Source organism: Botryllus schlosseri, chromosome 10, assembly GCF_051294905.1.
Source record: "Botryllus schlosseri isolate E-star chromosome 10, Bs_hap1, whole genome shotgun sequence".
In the NCBI taxonomy this organism is placed as follows: domain Eukaryota; kingdom Metazoa; phylum Chordata; class Ascidiacea; order Stolidobranchia; family Styelidae; genus Botryllus; species Botryllus schlosseri.
In genome coordinates this window covers 355280-370190 of record NC_137245.1, presented here as the reverse complement: position 1 = coordinate 370190, position 14911 = coordinate 355280, and the positions used below count along the sequence as shown (strand labels likewise).

Genomic DNA, 14911 nt, shown 5'->3' with positions numbered 1-14911 from the left:
CCTTCCACCGCATGACCAAATTTTATGTGGTGATAATAATTGGATCCAGGCTGAATGCTTGACGAAGGCATCATCAATTTCTTAGTTGCCTATGTTCGGCTCTCTTGAGATAATCCATCAGATCATTAATCCGTATGCATTTGGTATAGCCACATGTCTTGAAACTCAAGATATTTGCACTGTGCCATAGAGTGAAGTAATCCAATCCAGGCAATCAATCAAGTAATCCAGGCCCTGGGACAGTTTGTTTCACCCTCAATTGGAGCTGATGATCATTTTCCTTCGGGTAGTGGCACTTGGCAGCATGACAGAATGATCAATAACTTGTAATATAGGTGCAGAGGTCTAAATATTTTGAATTGTTCACCTGAGAAGTCATACAATAGCTTAGGATATTTAATATATATGTGGTATGTAGCACGTTGCATGAATTCATAACACATCAAGGTACTGGCACTGGCAGTCATTGTCTCTTAGGCTTAAAAATAGCAGTATCCTATATATATTGCAATCGATATCAATCATCAAAATGCTGCAATGATTACCAACTACCGCTACAGTACAACTATAGTATACTATCCACACCTAACTTAATGCTGCAATAAATATCACGCAGTCAATATCCTGCAATGTCGAATTTTATGTCATAAAATCATAGTTGACTACCAAATAACGGCTACAATGTCGATCATTTTGACGCAAGGAGTTTACATAGTTCATGAATCAAAGACATCCAACATATTTGAATCCTTGCGCATCTCCATGACACTTGCTAACGTTTACAGCCCGAAAACGATAATATACTGTATCCGAAATATGGCTACGTTAACGACGGATTTCTGCGTAATTCTGACGATATCATTCTATGTGCTTTGTACAGGATTGAAATCTAGCATAGGTGAATCTCTGATGACTTCTACAAAAAATTTCCGAAACGTTTACAACCAGAAATCAACAGTACACTAAGCTATATTTAGCATTGTAGCAGGTGCGCGAGAAAGTAGCTTGCTAACCAATTTGTTGTTGCTATGCGTATCTAGTCACGTGATCGAAGTCCTGCAAAAGGCCTATTACGCACTAAGAAAGTAAGGCAATTTCCGATTGAACGAAGGCAAACTGTAAGGTTAGCCTACATAACATTACAGTCGCAGACCTACGAGGTCACACATTGCATTATGAGGTCACACATTATGTTGCTACACAATCTGTTTTATTTCTGTGCACTGAAGTGGGACGTCATTTCAAGTTCCGAGACTTCCACAAGTGAAAGAAATAGTCAACACATGGGAAGCTGAAGGAGTTAGTGTGAAGAGCGTCTAAGATTCAGTGAACGATCCAAAGTTGAAGAGTTAACAGAAATATGCCTCCACTACCACAATATTTCGAACTTGATACTGAAAATGTAACGTACACTATCAGAGAGGCCCATGCTGATCTATATGCCCCGGAATTCGGAAAAGATCCGCTTCAGCTCAAAAATTACATGAAGAACCGATTGGACGAAAACGATGTGGAACAAATTATGGAGCTACAAAGACAAGACATTTCACCAGCGCTGTATGCTAAACTGCAAAAGTGTCAATCAACCCACATCAGCGTCCGTGGAGCGCTCATTTCTCTTACTTAAGTCATTTTTACCTCCAAATCGTAACTTTAAAGACTCCAACATTCCACACTACATGAAACTACTACAAAAGTGGTTTAAAACAAAAATGGTTGAGTATTACTGTTATGTTGTTCATGTTTTACTCGTCAGTTCCATGAGTGATTTTTTAAGGTCATATAAAAATGGCCCTAGTAATCACACACATATACGTAGAGTCAACATTCGGAAAGGATAACATTAGAACAAGCATTGCATAAAAGAAAAAAATCAACAGTGCGTTTGGAGTAGATAATTCTTATTATATATTTTTTCAACTGCCATGGCGGTATTGGTATCAGCTATGCAGGGAGATCATTCCACGTTTTCGCACCGACAAAATGTGAACTATTGCGGGATGAAGATCTGGACAGGAGAGGCAGCTAAATAGAATTTCTCGATACCTGTCTAGTTTCATACCCATGAGTTTTCGCAAAAGTTGTAAATTGCGAATTGAAGTGTAACCCGTTTGTGTGTAAGATGGTGTGCATCATCTTTGCCGTCTCGTACTGAATTAGGTCGGCAACTCTGAGTATACCATGACTCCGGTAATTACCAGACTCGTAATCATCTATCAACTCAGAAATACAATTGCATACGTATTGTATATTGGAGTTCCGTACCTCCAAGAAGCTTTACATCTGCAATAGCGCACTGCCTGCCGCTTTGAGAAAAGTCAAATCCTATTCTACAAGATCAATCCCTGGAAGACGAAAGGTACTGCAACGTCAAATTCATTTATTGTGTATGATGGCCTCGGCAGATCTTTTCAATGCCCGCTTCTGCGTCATGTGGTGGATGTTGTACTCGACTTGCGATACGTCTCGATTTTGACACCGCCTTCCAAGCTGTCTCTGAGTGACGAAAAAATTAATTATCGCAAACGTACATGTGGTGTTGGAGGTGTTGGACTATACATCAACGAAGGTGTGAGATATGACATGATGCCCGACGTAAAATTTGAAACCGAAGGCGTAGAATATATATTTGTCAGAGTGCATGTTGTAGCGAACCGCTGGTCCTTTTAACCCAATGTCCCTAGCTAACGCCAGGCATCCGTTATGAAGGAAATATACTTTGCGTGTATTAGGATTTCACTATATCATGTCAACCATTAGAACGCTACTATCTCTTCTAGATTGCGCAAGCTCCGTAGGCATTGTTACGCCAAACATAGTCCTAGCTAGAGTACTGCCTTTTTCCTGTCACTAGAACTTTACCAACCCGTTCTCATTGGCTAACGCATTACAATCGCATTCATTGTTACGCATTTTCGGGTATATAAACCCACGTTTTCTCTCAAGTCTCCCCTTGAGACTTGAGATTCATCTACGCAACATCGACGTACGCTTCACCGAAATACATCTGTAACGAGTGCATCTGCCCGGCTAAGAATACTCACAACGACAGGATAGCAAGTCGCCATCAGCTACGCATTAGCTTCAGGCACCACGAGCCTTCTGTTACCTGGAGCCCCTGAGTTCGGCAACGAGCCTTCTGTTACAATGTACAAAAAGCTCTCACAGTGGCAGTCATCTACAAACACCCAGGAACAAAGCAAGAGACTTTTCTTGACGAATTCTCAAATATACTGGAAACGTTAACGGCAGCTAACGAACAAATATTTATTATGGGAGACATAAATATTGATTTGCTGAAGACCACCAACTTCAACACAAGGTACCGTGAAATGCTTGATTCTTATGGAATAGCTCAGATAATTACTGAACCCACAAGAATAGCTGACCAATCCAAAACTCTACTAGATCACTTCTACTGCAACACTCATCAATATCACCTGTCCCCTTTTGTGCTCCAACACAGTATGACTGATCACTATCCCATCATCTGCCACATGAAATTGGTCCTGCCACAATGTGCTAAAGAATTTGAATCTCGAACGCCCTTGAACCCACGCGGTATTGAGGAGTATATTGAAATTGTCAGCAATACCTTCAACAACTACAAAACTCCTCCACTCACAATTGACAACTACAATCGCCACTTTGAAAAATTTATTGAGGAACTGCGGGCAGCCCGCGACACATCTTTCCCAATTAGGAAAGTCAACCGCAATGCAAGGCGCTTGAAATCGAAACCCTGGATTGGTCATGACATACTAGTTGCGATCAAAACAAGGGATTGGATGCATAAACACTACTATCTGCAAGGCACAAGTGAAGGCAAAAAAGTGTACAAAAAATATGCAAACCAAGTGACGCATATGAAAGAAAATGCCAAAAAGGCATACTTCCAAAAAAGATTCGAAGAGTGCTCCAAGGATCCCAAGAACACATGGAAAACCATTGGAGAAATTATCAACCTAACTAAAGGTAATGCTCCCAAGAGTGCTGCTGACATCGAGCTACTCGAGAATGGCAACATGATCAAAGACCAGCTTGCAGTAGCAGAAAAGTTCAATCAGTATTTTTGCAACATTGGTCCGGATCTTGCAGCTTCAATACCAAACTCCTCCGATGACTTTCTCTCGTACTTAAGTCCTGGCCCTCAGAAATCCATTTTTCTTGAGCCGACAAGTGAAGGAGAAGTTGCCATCATACTATCTGAAATGAAAAGTAGCAAAGCAGTAGGACCCGATCTCATCCCAACGCACTTTCTGAAGCTAGTCTTTAATATTATTGGTGATGTTATATGCATTTTCTTTAATGAGTCGATACGTCTGGGCATTTTCCCAGATGCACTGAAAACTGCCAGAGTAATGCCAGTGTTTAAGAAAGGCTGTAAAAAGCTAATTTCTAACTACCGACCAATATCTGTTCTGCCAAATCTTGCCACGGTTTTTGAAAAACTGATTGACTGCCGACTCAAAAAATTTTTTGAATTGAATGCAGTACTGTCTCCAACCCAGCATGGATTCAGATCAAACCACAACACCAACCATGCAATACTATCAATTGTAACGGACTATTACAAAACCATCAAGCAAAAAAAAGTGGCTGCAGCATTTTTATCGACCTCCGCAAAGCTTCCGACACAGTTAACCACAGAATCTTAAGATACAAGCTAGAACACTATGGAATCAGGGGTATTGCAGCAACTCTACTTGAAAGCTACCTGGCAAATCGCAAACAATTTGTTAAACTGGGGACATTAAGATCGACTACCAGAGATATAACTTGTGGAGTCCCACAAGGCTCAGTCCTTGGACCGACTTTTTTCCTCACTTATATTAACGACATTGTCAATGCATCTTTATTCCGCACAACCCTATTTGCTGATGATACTCACCTCTTCATAACCTCCAACACTGGCAATGACTTGCATGCATCCGTGAATAGGGAACTCCCAAAAGTGTCGAGATGGCTCCAAGCAAACAAACTAAGCTTGAATGCAGATAAGACTGAGATGCTCCTTTTAAATAATGTCAATCATAGTTTCACTGTGAACATCAATCATAAACAAATCTCCATATGTGACTCAGCAAAATATCTCGGTGTCACTATTGATGCTAAAATGTCTTGGAAGCAGCATATTGAATGCACAATATCAAAACTAGCTCGGTGTGTGGGAATAATGACCCGTATGCAATCTTTGGTTTCCAGGTCAATACTACGAACCATATATTTTTCTCTTTTCCACTCTCACCTGCAATATGGAATCGTAGTATGGGGAAGTGCATGCAAAACATTTCTGTGCAGAATTCGAACCCTGCAAAACCGTGCGATACGGCTGATCTCATCTGTACCTTTACGTACCAATTTATCGCCTTACTACCGTAAGCATCGAATTTTGCGAGTTGATGAGCTATATCGCTTCGAAGTATCAAAAGTTGTTCACAAATATTTTTCCAATAGTCTGCCTCCTGTGTTTGATGACTTTTTCATACCTGCTAAAAATGTCCATTCCCATTACACGAGATCCTCGTCAAAGGGGAATATCTACTTACCCCAACCCAATAGCAACCTAACTAAGAGATCTATCGACTACTCGGGACCTATCATTTGGAATGCATTACCGCCACATATCCGTGAATTGCCTTATGATAGATTCAAAAAAGCCCTACTTGATAGCCTCTTATCGCTACACTAACACTGTTGCCCTACCTCGCCCAGACATTGCTTCATTGATCATTTGCTACCATCGTTTAATTGTTCTTCTATTTTATTTTTTTAACTACTGTAACTTTTTTTACAGCCAGACTGTTTAGAGTCAAGTGTACCTGTTTGATGCTGGTGTGATCAGACTAGATGACCCTCACGGTCTTATCGATCATTCCTATCTAATACCGAATACTGTGCATGCATATTTTCTGTACCACCACCACTGCCGTGTGTTATGTATTTTGGTTTGATGAAAAATAAAGACTCTCTCTCTCTCTCTCTCTGTGGATGCCAAATCACGTCTTACAAGATTTCCGAAAAATGCCTCCAAGAACATCTTGAGTAAAGGTGCCTAGAGCAATTCTTGGCATTTCCTTTAGTAGGTGATCCGATAGGCCAATCAGGCTATAATTTCAGATTTTGCACAAGTATACCGAGGGGAATTTGCCTACCTCTCCATTATCAGCACAAAATCCGCTGTACCGCCATAGCCCATTTTTTGAGACAATTTCCAACCTTGTTATTCAATATGCCTGCTGCTAATCGTACATTTATCTGGTATTATATGGAAAGGTGCTTGTCTACTACTCTGATGGTTACATGTAATTGCACCAGATTACTTTGGTTCTCGGGTTCAACTTCACACGGGCCTGGGTAATTCCTGACTGGTAAAGCGCGATACTCGATCGTTCCAACTCGTAAAGTTTCACTACATCCCCCACAAAATGTCATTTCCCCGCAGATTCATATATCTGGAGCTACCAGGCTTGGAAGAGAATAGCGAGTTCCTGGTCGTCTGAATGAAATTGAATCATACAATTAACTGTTCAAATCCATGATCTACGCATTACTGACCTTGATGAGATGTGGAGGACCAGAGCATAGGAATTTTGGACGATCTGCTGCATACGGATTTGGTGCGGTAAAGTAGCCTCCGAGAGGAATCTTTTGAACCGAAGCTATCAGTTTGAAGACAGTTCGGTTTACCGACAACGCATCAGCTACCACTGTATGTATATTTAACAGAGATGAGCATGGATTAGGATTAGGATTCGAAAAAACAGGATTTGTGAAATTTTGTCGGACTTGGATTAGACATTTTTTTCAGATCGGATTAGGATTTGGATTGGATTTACCTATTTTCTGGGAGATTGAAATGTCGTGTTGCGAATGGCGCCAAACTTTATTCAGATCAGTTATTAATGTACTTATGGTTACTAAGTTATCTTGAATCAAGTGAATCGCTGGTTGTGAAAGAAAATTTTCGAATCCATCCATTGCATGAATTAGTATTTTTCTGAATTTCTAGTTGGAGTTGGATTAGGATTGGACATGGACTTGAATATGAAAAATTTATTGATTAGGATTTGGATTTGAAGGTTCGAATTTGGATTGGATTAGGACATCGAAATTTCAAATCCGCTCATCTCTGATATTTAAGCCTCTTGCTTCGCATTCCTAGAGGACGTCCCAGAAGTAAATGCCAAATCCCCAGGCGTCAGGGCATGAGACAAGTACCATGCAACATGTTATTAAATTTCTTTTCTAACTGTACGGACATAGATAACTATGATGTTGGAGCTTGATTTAATTGTTGACGCATGATATATAGCATCAATTACCCAGTATGGGACTTTCAATTTCACATTTCTCACTGAATCCACAAACCCAATTAGTCTTCCTTCTTTCACCACCGAATTCTCGCGTACTAAATTTGAACATTCAGTTATTTATTTTCATGGGTATGTGTACCGGTTTCAGTGTATACTTTTCATTTCATCCAAAGTGAAGTACGCTGGTAGACTTGTACGAGTGAGTGTGCATTACCTGCTCAATGTCCGTGGCATCTGCAAGGTTCAATCCTGATGTTGGTTTTATTGTAATTTCTATCACACACAAAATGACGTTCGCTGTGTAGGCTATTTAATTAGAAAACATTTGTTCTTTATTAAACTGAATTGTAGCCCTGCTACTTATACATGAGATAGTTAGTCAGCTACGGGATACTGGTATACTCACCTATAATTTTGTATGGTTCTTTCAGATGGTAATGTCACTATTTTTGATTCTTGCACATATTTGTATGCTGATGTAGATCTGGAAAACAGCTCGATAGCCCACCGAATTACATCCGTCTGAAATCTGCGACCATATTTGCCTACAGAAGCATTAGGCAATTCGTTTTCGCTTAACAGCTGCTGCCAATCTACATGATCACTGGAATGCTGACTCGCGCCCTGTACAAAGCAGTATTAGGATCAAGTCATTGTGTATTTATTCAGTACTAGTTTACGACACCGATCGCTTGAAATTTATTTCAAAACTTTGTCAAGTCATACGAAAGACTGTCTCTCGACACCAGCTCATCTGATGATAATTCCTCAACTTCCAGAGCAGTAGGATCCTGCCAATCAATGGAATTGTTGGGTTCAAAACGACTAAGGCATTCTTCACATGTATATATCCCCTAGTACGTTGCCGTTCCTGGATTTCAAGCTCAATTATAAAAAGACCTTACAGCGAAGATTATTATTATAATTATTGATGAAAAGATGAGTGACGCTTTTCGCCTGTAAGGCCAGGTGCGTCACGGACTGAAATGAGCGATTTACCAAAATATGGGCAATAACCGATTTACAAGAACCAAAATATGGGCAATAACCGATTTACAAGAAAGTACCACAAGAAATAGCAAATTCTGCAACATGGGATAACATTACGGGGATGATCAGTAGATTTTCTAGTGTTGCAGTGATTTTGAGCTCGCAGCGCAGATGGTACTTGCCCAACATTTTGCAGGCTGGGGATCGATAAATGCTGCTGGCCGCAACTTTAGTTCTATCCCATGTCAAAATTAGATCCTGTTGGGTTCCATGACATTGATTTTGACAACCAGAACATGGTGCAAGACTATTCAATCCTATATACATTTGTAGTTTAGCGTGTGCGTTTGGCACTACCACTTGCTCAAACTTACTCAACCATGAGTCCAATTTGCAATACGCCAATTCTCCTGTCACAAGCAACTTGCCATCCATAAATTTCAACTAATTTTATGTTGATTAACTCATCGATTGTAATTCTGTGCTAAATTTTCTTGTTGTTAGGGTGGTGCAGTACACAAATCTGATCAATTTGCTGAAACTTTTGCTGAGCCTAGAACTGATCCACAATATCGATTTATCTCGTACCTTAGCTCTGGAATAATGCTTCTGATTGAATTGTATCTTTTTCAACAGATGAATGATTGTTATCGATCGAGATTTGCCAATTTGCTACCATTTAGAAAAGATGATGTTGGTTATACCAAAATGAACTTGAAAGCACTACTATACCTCTGCAATCCAATGGTAGAGATGATGCTGCAGCCATAACCATTTTATGGACGAATAAATTTTTAGCTTTGGCCGGAATTTCGGGTGTTTTCGAGTACTTTCTTTTGTGGACTTTGATTGCTCGGGCAGGTTCAGGGTAAGCCATACGCCCTGGCATAATCTGGCCTTTTCCCAGTAACAATTATAGTGTAAGGCGACACAACATTTAAAAAATCATCCTCATTGCCGAAATCGTCAAGAGTCTTCTTCTTCAGACGTCAAGTGGCGTGATTTGTCAATAGTTCTGTGTTATTGTAGACGTCGACAGCACGATACCACATCTGGAGTATTCTGCCTCGACAGGAGGATATAGTGCATAAGTTGAGTATTATTAAGTCCAACTCGTCCATAGTAGTGGCCATAAACAATAAACTGATCCAGTGCGTATTAAGTCACATCCGTGACGGACGGAGCCTTCATGCAGTGACTCAACAATTTAAAACGAAACTGTGATCAAGATCGTGCTCCCGGGCATTGCCAGTCGCAATCCGGTACACACGTTCGTAATATTGTAACCTGGCTTCTCTGCAATACACCCCATCACAGTGCAAAACCCATCCATCAAAATAGTTTAGGATTCGCTTCTTGGGGAGCAGCATCATTGAAGCGCTGTTAAAATGTTACAACACTTGTGTGTGATGCTGTTACAAAAGTAGCAACAGGCAACATGATTTTTCACATGAAAAAAATGATTGTTTACGAAACGGAAAAAAGCAACCCCTGAACAAATCAAATCTGAGCAAAAAATATAAACCTTGAAATAATATCAATTGAAAATTCCTATTTCCTTCCTCTTTCTGCGGCTGCGGCCGGGTTTTGATCCGGCATTCTTATTGAGACCAGTGGCGCGTAGCTTTCCATCGGATGAAACATGCAAAGCGTTCACGCCCAATATTGGTCCCGCAAGAAACTTGGAAAAGGAAGGCTTTTCCGACTTATTGTCCCATTCGTATGAATTTGATTCATATTTCAGGTACTGATCCTTCAGTCGATACTTACATGATCGTAAAATGTCCTCTGAACGTCCAAATACATGGTCGTGGCCATTTTGTGGAGAAGATCAATCAATTTAGTTGATTTACATTTTTGCAATTGTGCCTGTACCTTGATCATAAATTCGCAGTTTCACAATTATTATTTGTACACAGTCCTTCGGAATTTGATTGTCGGTCCAATATTCTATTTGACGAATGGTTTTATTTGCCACGATCTTTATCAAATGATCAGCAATGTTTCTTTTGGTGTGGCTATAGCAGAGAATGTGGGAAGCACCAGGCAGGCCATCCAATAAGCCATTATACATTGCTCGCTCGTCGTTGGTTCCAATTGTTGAATTATCTGCAGCTAAAAACTCCCTTCGCAACTGGCTAACAAGTATAGAAAATGATGACCTGCACGATTTAGTGTGTAGGAATATTGGGCCCAAGAATGTAGGGGATTGGCCCGTATCTCTTTTCATGATGCTCAAATTTTTGAACCCCAATACTGTTGCGTATATTATCCCATGATTATATGTTTTATCGACTGGTGGCGGAGTATCCCCAGTAAAACAGAATTGTTCAACTTCCGCAATTTGTTCTGGTATCTACAGAGAAGCGCAGAACGGTTCTTCTTTATCTACAGCACAAGATTGTACGGGTGATTGGTAATCATGCTGAATACATACTTGCTGTGATAATCATCCGATACCTTATTTCCTGTTCCGCTGACACACTTAGATTGGAAATTCCTTTATATTCTGTATTTTTTCTGGTCTCGAATTTGCTGTTGATTAATTGACTGCTTGGTTTAAAATCTGGATATGCCATTAGCATATTGTGCACTTTTAGGCTGGAATATATTTGAAGCTGTGGTGAGGTCTTCAGATATAATCGTCCGATACCTTATTTCCTGTTCCGCTGACACACTTCGATTGGAAATTCTTTCACTTTCTGTATTTTTTCTGGTCTCGAATTTGCTGTTGATTAATTGGCTGCTTGGTTTAAAATCTGGATCTGTCATAAGCATTTTGTGCACTTTTTGGATGGAATATATTTGAAGCTGTGGTGAGGTCTTCAGATATATCCCGGCAGATGCAGCATTGCCATGAGGCGCGTACCCAGGAAAGACGCCCATGAATTCATACAATTCGATCTCCGATTCATGTCCGATCAACCAAGTAATTTTCATATGATATGAGCGATTGACTTTACTTTTACAATGATAAACACCGATCTCGAATAGGATGTACTTCGTTTTTTGCACCATTGAATTCAGGTACCTCCGGCCAAATGTAAGTCTTCCCTTTCCTAATTCGATCACATAACTTGCCATCACGTTTGAATACAAATTTTGAAAAGTCACTGTCAAACCATTTGATGTAATTTAGTGGACCGGACCCTATTATGCTCGCACGAAGCTCCGCAATCATCGATGAAGGCATATTTTAGGCTGTCGTCTTTCCTTTTTCTATTTTCTTTGTTTCTCACGACAAAATATACGTCTTCTTTTGGTCCTCACGGAACTGCTGTTTGTTGCTCCGTGACAGCTCATCCAAGAAGTGTGCCATGCGGAAGTGGACCGCCATATTCTATTATTTTCGTTTTTTCATTGCAATTGATATCCGAATCTGATTCGTCTTGCCACGAATCAATCATCAGGATATCCTTAGTAGCATGTGTTATGATTTCGCGGAAGAGATTACGCAAGTGCCGAGTAAGACTACACCAAAACAAACACATTTGCATGACACTTTGTGGTGTTTTAATCGTTCATTCCATGCTCAGCAATTCTGTAAAGTGCTGCAGCGCCTCCGACCCGATTTGTATATGGTAGGATTCTCGTCCTCAAAGCGAGTCAAATCGATTTGCGCTCGTTTTTCTATGCCCGTCCGTAAGTGTTTGGTACACGATCCTGATGCGATACGACCAGGTGATAGGCAACCAAAGCGGTGGCACCCATAAACGTAAAATACTATAAAAAGCCAGCTGTTATCCATGGAAGATTAATTACGAGTCTGCCTGCCATCATTCAAGCAGGAATCCAAGCATTGTGTTGAATTGAAATGCGAGCACATATCGCATTAAACAATTTCATGAATAGATTATTTCATCTTGATGAATTTTTCACTTTTATTTCCATAGCCATAACAAAATATAACGGTAAATTAACTGTCAGTGCCTCGAGTAATAAGGATGAAAACCACTCACTTTTCCTTAGCCATAGACATGGTTGAGTTACCTGGGCTCACTTGATTGAAATTATTCAGAAAGAACATGTGTATGTACAGCCGTCCGCCCACCAGCATTAATTTATGTCTTGTATAAGTATTGTGCGCGACGTGATTTCTTATTAGGAAAATGTTCAATAACGAGTTTATCGAAATTTGGAATTTCCAGAACCACGTCGTTGTGAATTCTAGAGAACAGCAAACGCATTAAGCCTATCCTGGCCCATCCTGTTTCTGAGAAAGGTCTTGATACGTTTCAATGTGCTGAAACTGCGCTCGGATTCGGCGGGTGAAATCGGGGTGGTCAAAATGATATTCAGAAAGCTAGTTACTGTAGCAAAGTTGATCGAAAGCGAATTTTCAACTAGGAATTTTGAAAGTTCACTAGTGGTTTTAACTTCCGAAAAGGATGTATTAGAATTTCGGATGTATTAGAATACAAACAAGTCAACTCGCTCTCCGACCGAGCAATATCGATCATCGGGTAATAACTAGGGCTGGGCACAATGATTCGAGTACTCGAATCTGAATCGAGTATTAATATTATTGATTCGAGTCGAGTAGTAAAAGACGATTTTTTCGAGTACTGAAATTATATGCTCCTCGCAACTGAAAAGTAATTTATCAACGTGAATTATAGTTTCGATACTAATTTTCACTGTCGAAGCCTTGAAACATGATTGGTCGTATCTGTACTATATGTACGAAACATATAGTACAAAGCTACGAACGTTACTGGAAATAAGACATTTTCGAAGTCATGATCATCCCACAACATTGTCACCAAGTGCAATGAAATCGGTATGGTCGAAAAAATACCAAAGTATCTTTAATGTAATGGATAACAGGCATTATATTCTTTGTGGTCGCATAAAAGGTACCTATTTGAACTTTGACATATTATGACGTCATAATGAGTGATACTCGATTACTCGACTCGACTCGAAGCATATTCCGTGATTCAGAATCGAATCACTCAGGTACTCGATTTTGCCCAGCCCTAGTAATAACGAGGCACGCTGCGCAGTAGTTTAGAAGGAAAATGAATTTTGTAGGCAGGGAAATTTCTCGGATTTAACAGGGCGAAAGTAACCAACTGCTCACTATTCAGACGATGTTGGATTTGAGACATCAGTATATCGCAACATTCGTAAGCCGCAACAAGCAGGTTTTGCACACTTATCCCACGACGTAAAAGCGCTGTGTCACCATCGAAGTGTACATTCTCACGGATATGCGTAATTGCCTCACAAAAATGTACAATACACAATTGCGCAGTAGTACTGTAGCGTACCGCTTCATTATTACCGCAATTAGCCTCGTTGATTACTGATTATGTTGGGTATTTCTTGATGTTACGAACCTATGTGTGGAGTCGCCTTTTAGTCACCGTCTGATCGAGACGCCTTTTAGTCACCGTCGGACGAGCATCGGTCATGTTTTAGTTGTTTTAATAAAAGAGTAATGCTAACGTGTGAACGTTACCTACTTCGACTTATCGAGTCGCGGACCAAGAAGAACGCGCGCCCACGACAGAGCACGCTATATTTTGGTGACCCCGACGTGATTTCGCCAATCTTACTAGCCGACGTGATTTCGCCAGCCGACTCGAAACCCGACGTGCACTTAGCCGACTGTATTTGAAATGTCTTCTCGACGACGATGACAACAACAATCGATGGAAGATATTGCCAGCTCGGCCAATTTCACTGGTGCCCCTAGGATGCCGCCACCGGTTGTCAATTTCTGGTCCCATTCGCCAGAGTCGTGGTTTGTCTCGGTGGAAGCCGCATTTTCCAGTTATGGTGTCACCGACTCCGCGGCGAAGTATTTTCACGTTCTGAGATGTCTGGACGGCAAGCAGCTCGAGTCGATTCGATCGAAGTTACCGGCCACAGAAGACTACGACTGCTACGAAGTATTGCGAGATCTTCTGATGCGTGAGTACGCTATTCCATTACGAGACCGTGTTAAGGAGCTTTATAGTGATCGCTGTAGAGCAGTGGTTCTTAACCTTTTTTACTCCAGCGCCCCCTTTCAAAAATCATCTTATTCCAGCGTCCCCCCAAACTTCATAATGTAAGGAATGTAATAAAGACAATGAGTAAGAGGGAGGGCACTTTGTCAACCCCCTAAAAATGATTGCCTTGCGCTCCCATAACGTGATAAATTGAACTTCTGAGGGCTTCGCACCCACGAACCCCATATCGTGATTTCGATGGTCAGTGAAGTTTGTGTGGCCTGGTCCTAGGTACCAAAATTTTCTATAATGCATGAATTAATAGGTGGTAATTACATATATAATTCGCTATAAACTTTTTATCCTCCCAGCCCCCATAATCAGATTTACCAGTAGCACTGAGTGAGCTGTTGTATAGGAAAATAAAGGGCACGTAATTAATAATTAAACATATTCGGGCGTGCCCGCAGGTACAATTATTCGTTACTAGGGCCGTAACAGCACTTCGTCAGCCCCCCATAAACAATAAAACGTTGGTCCTGGGCTCCCATCGGGTGATAAACCAAGCTTCCGGGGGACTTCACTCCCAGACCCCAATTAGGCTGTCCTCTATTTGCTGATAGCCTATTAGGTATCTACATTGGGTGTCCATTTACTGAGGCAGCT

At 40.7% G+C, this 14911-nt stretch overlaps 1 long non-coding RNA gene across 1 annotated transcript; it reads right to left on the bottom strand.

Moving 5' to 3' along the window:
• Nucleotides 1–3646: 3646 nt before the first annotated feature.
• Nucleotides 3647–7910, bottom strand: LOC145448453 (uncharacterized). Its single transcript, XR_013917919.1, has 2 exons — nucleotides 4892–7910; nucleotides 3647–4206 (listed from the first exon to the last, which is right to left on the bottom strand). It is a non-coding gene; the product is annotated as an uncharacterized LOC145448453 (long non-coding RNA).
• Between the last annotated feature and the right edge of the window lie 7001 nt (nucleotides 7911–14911).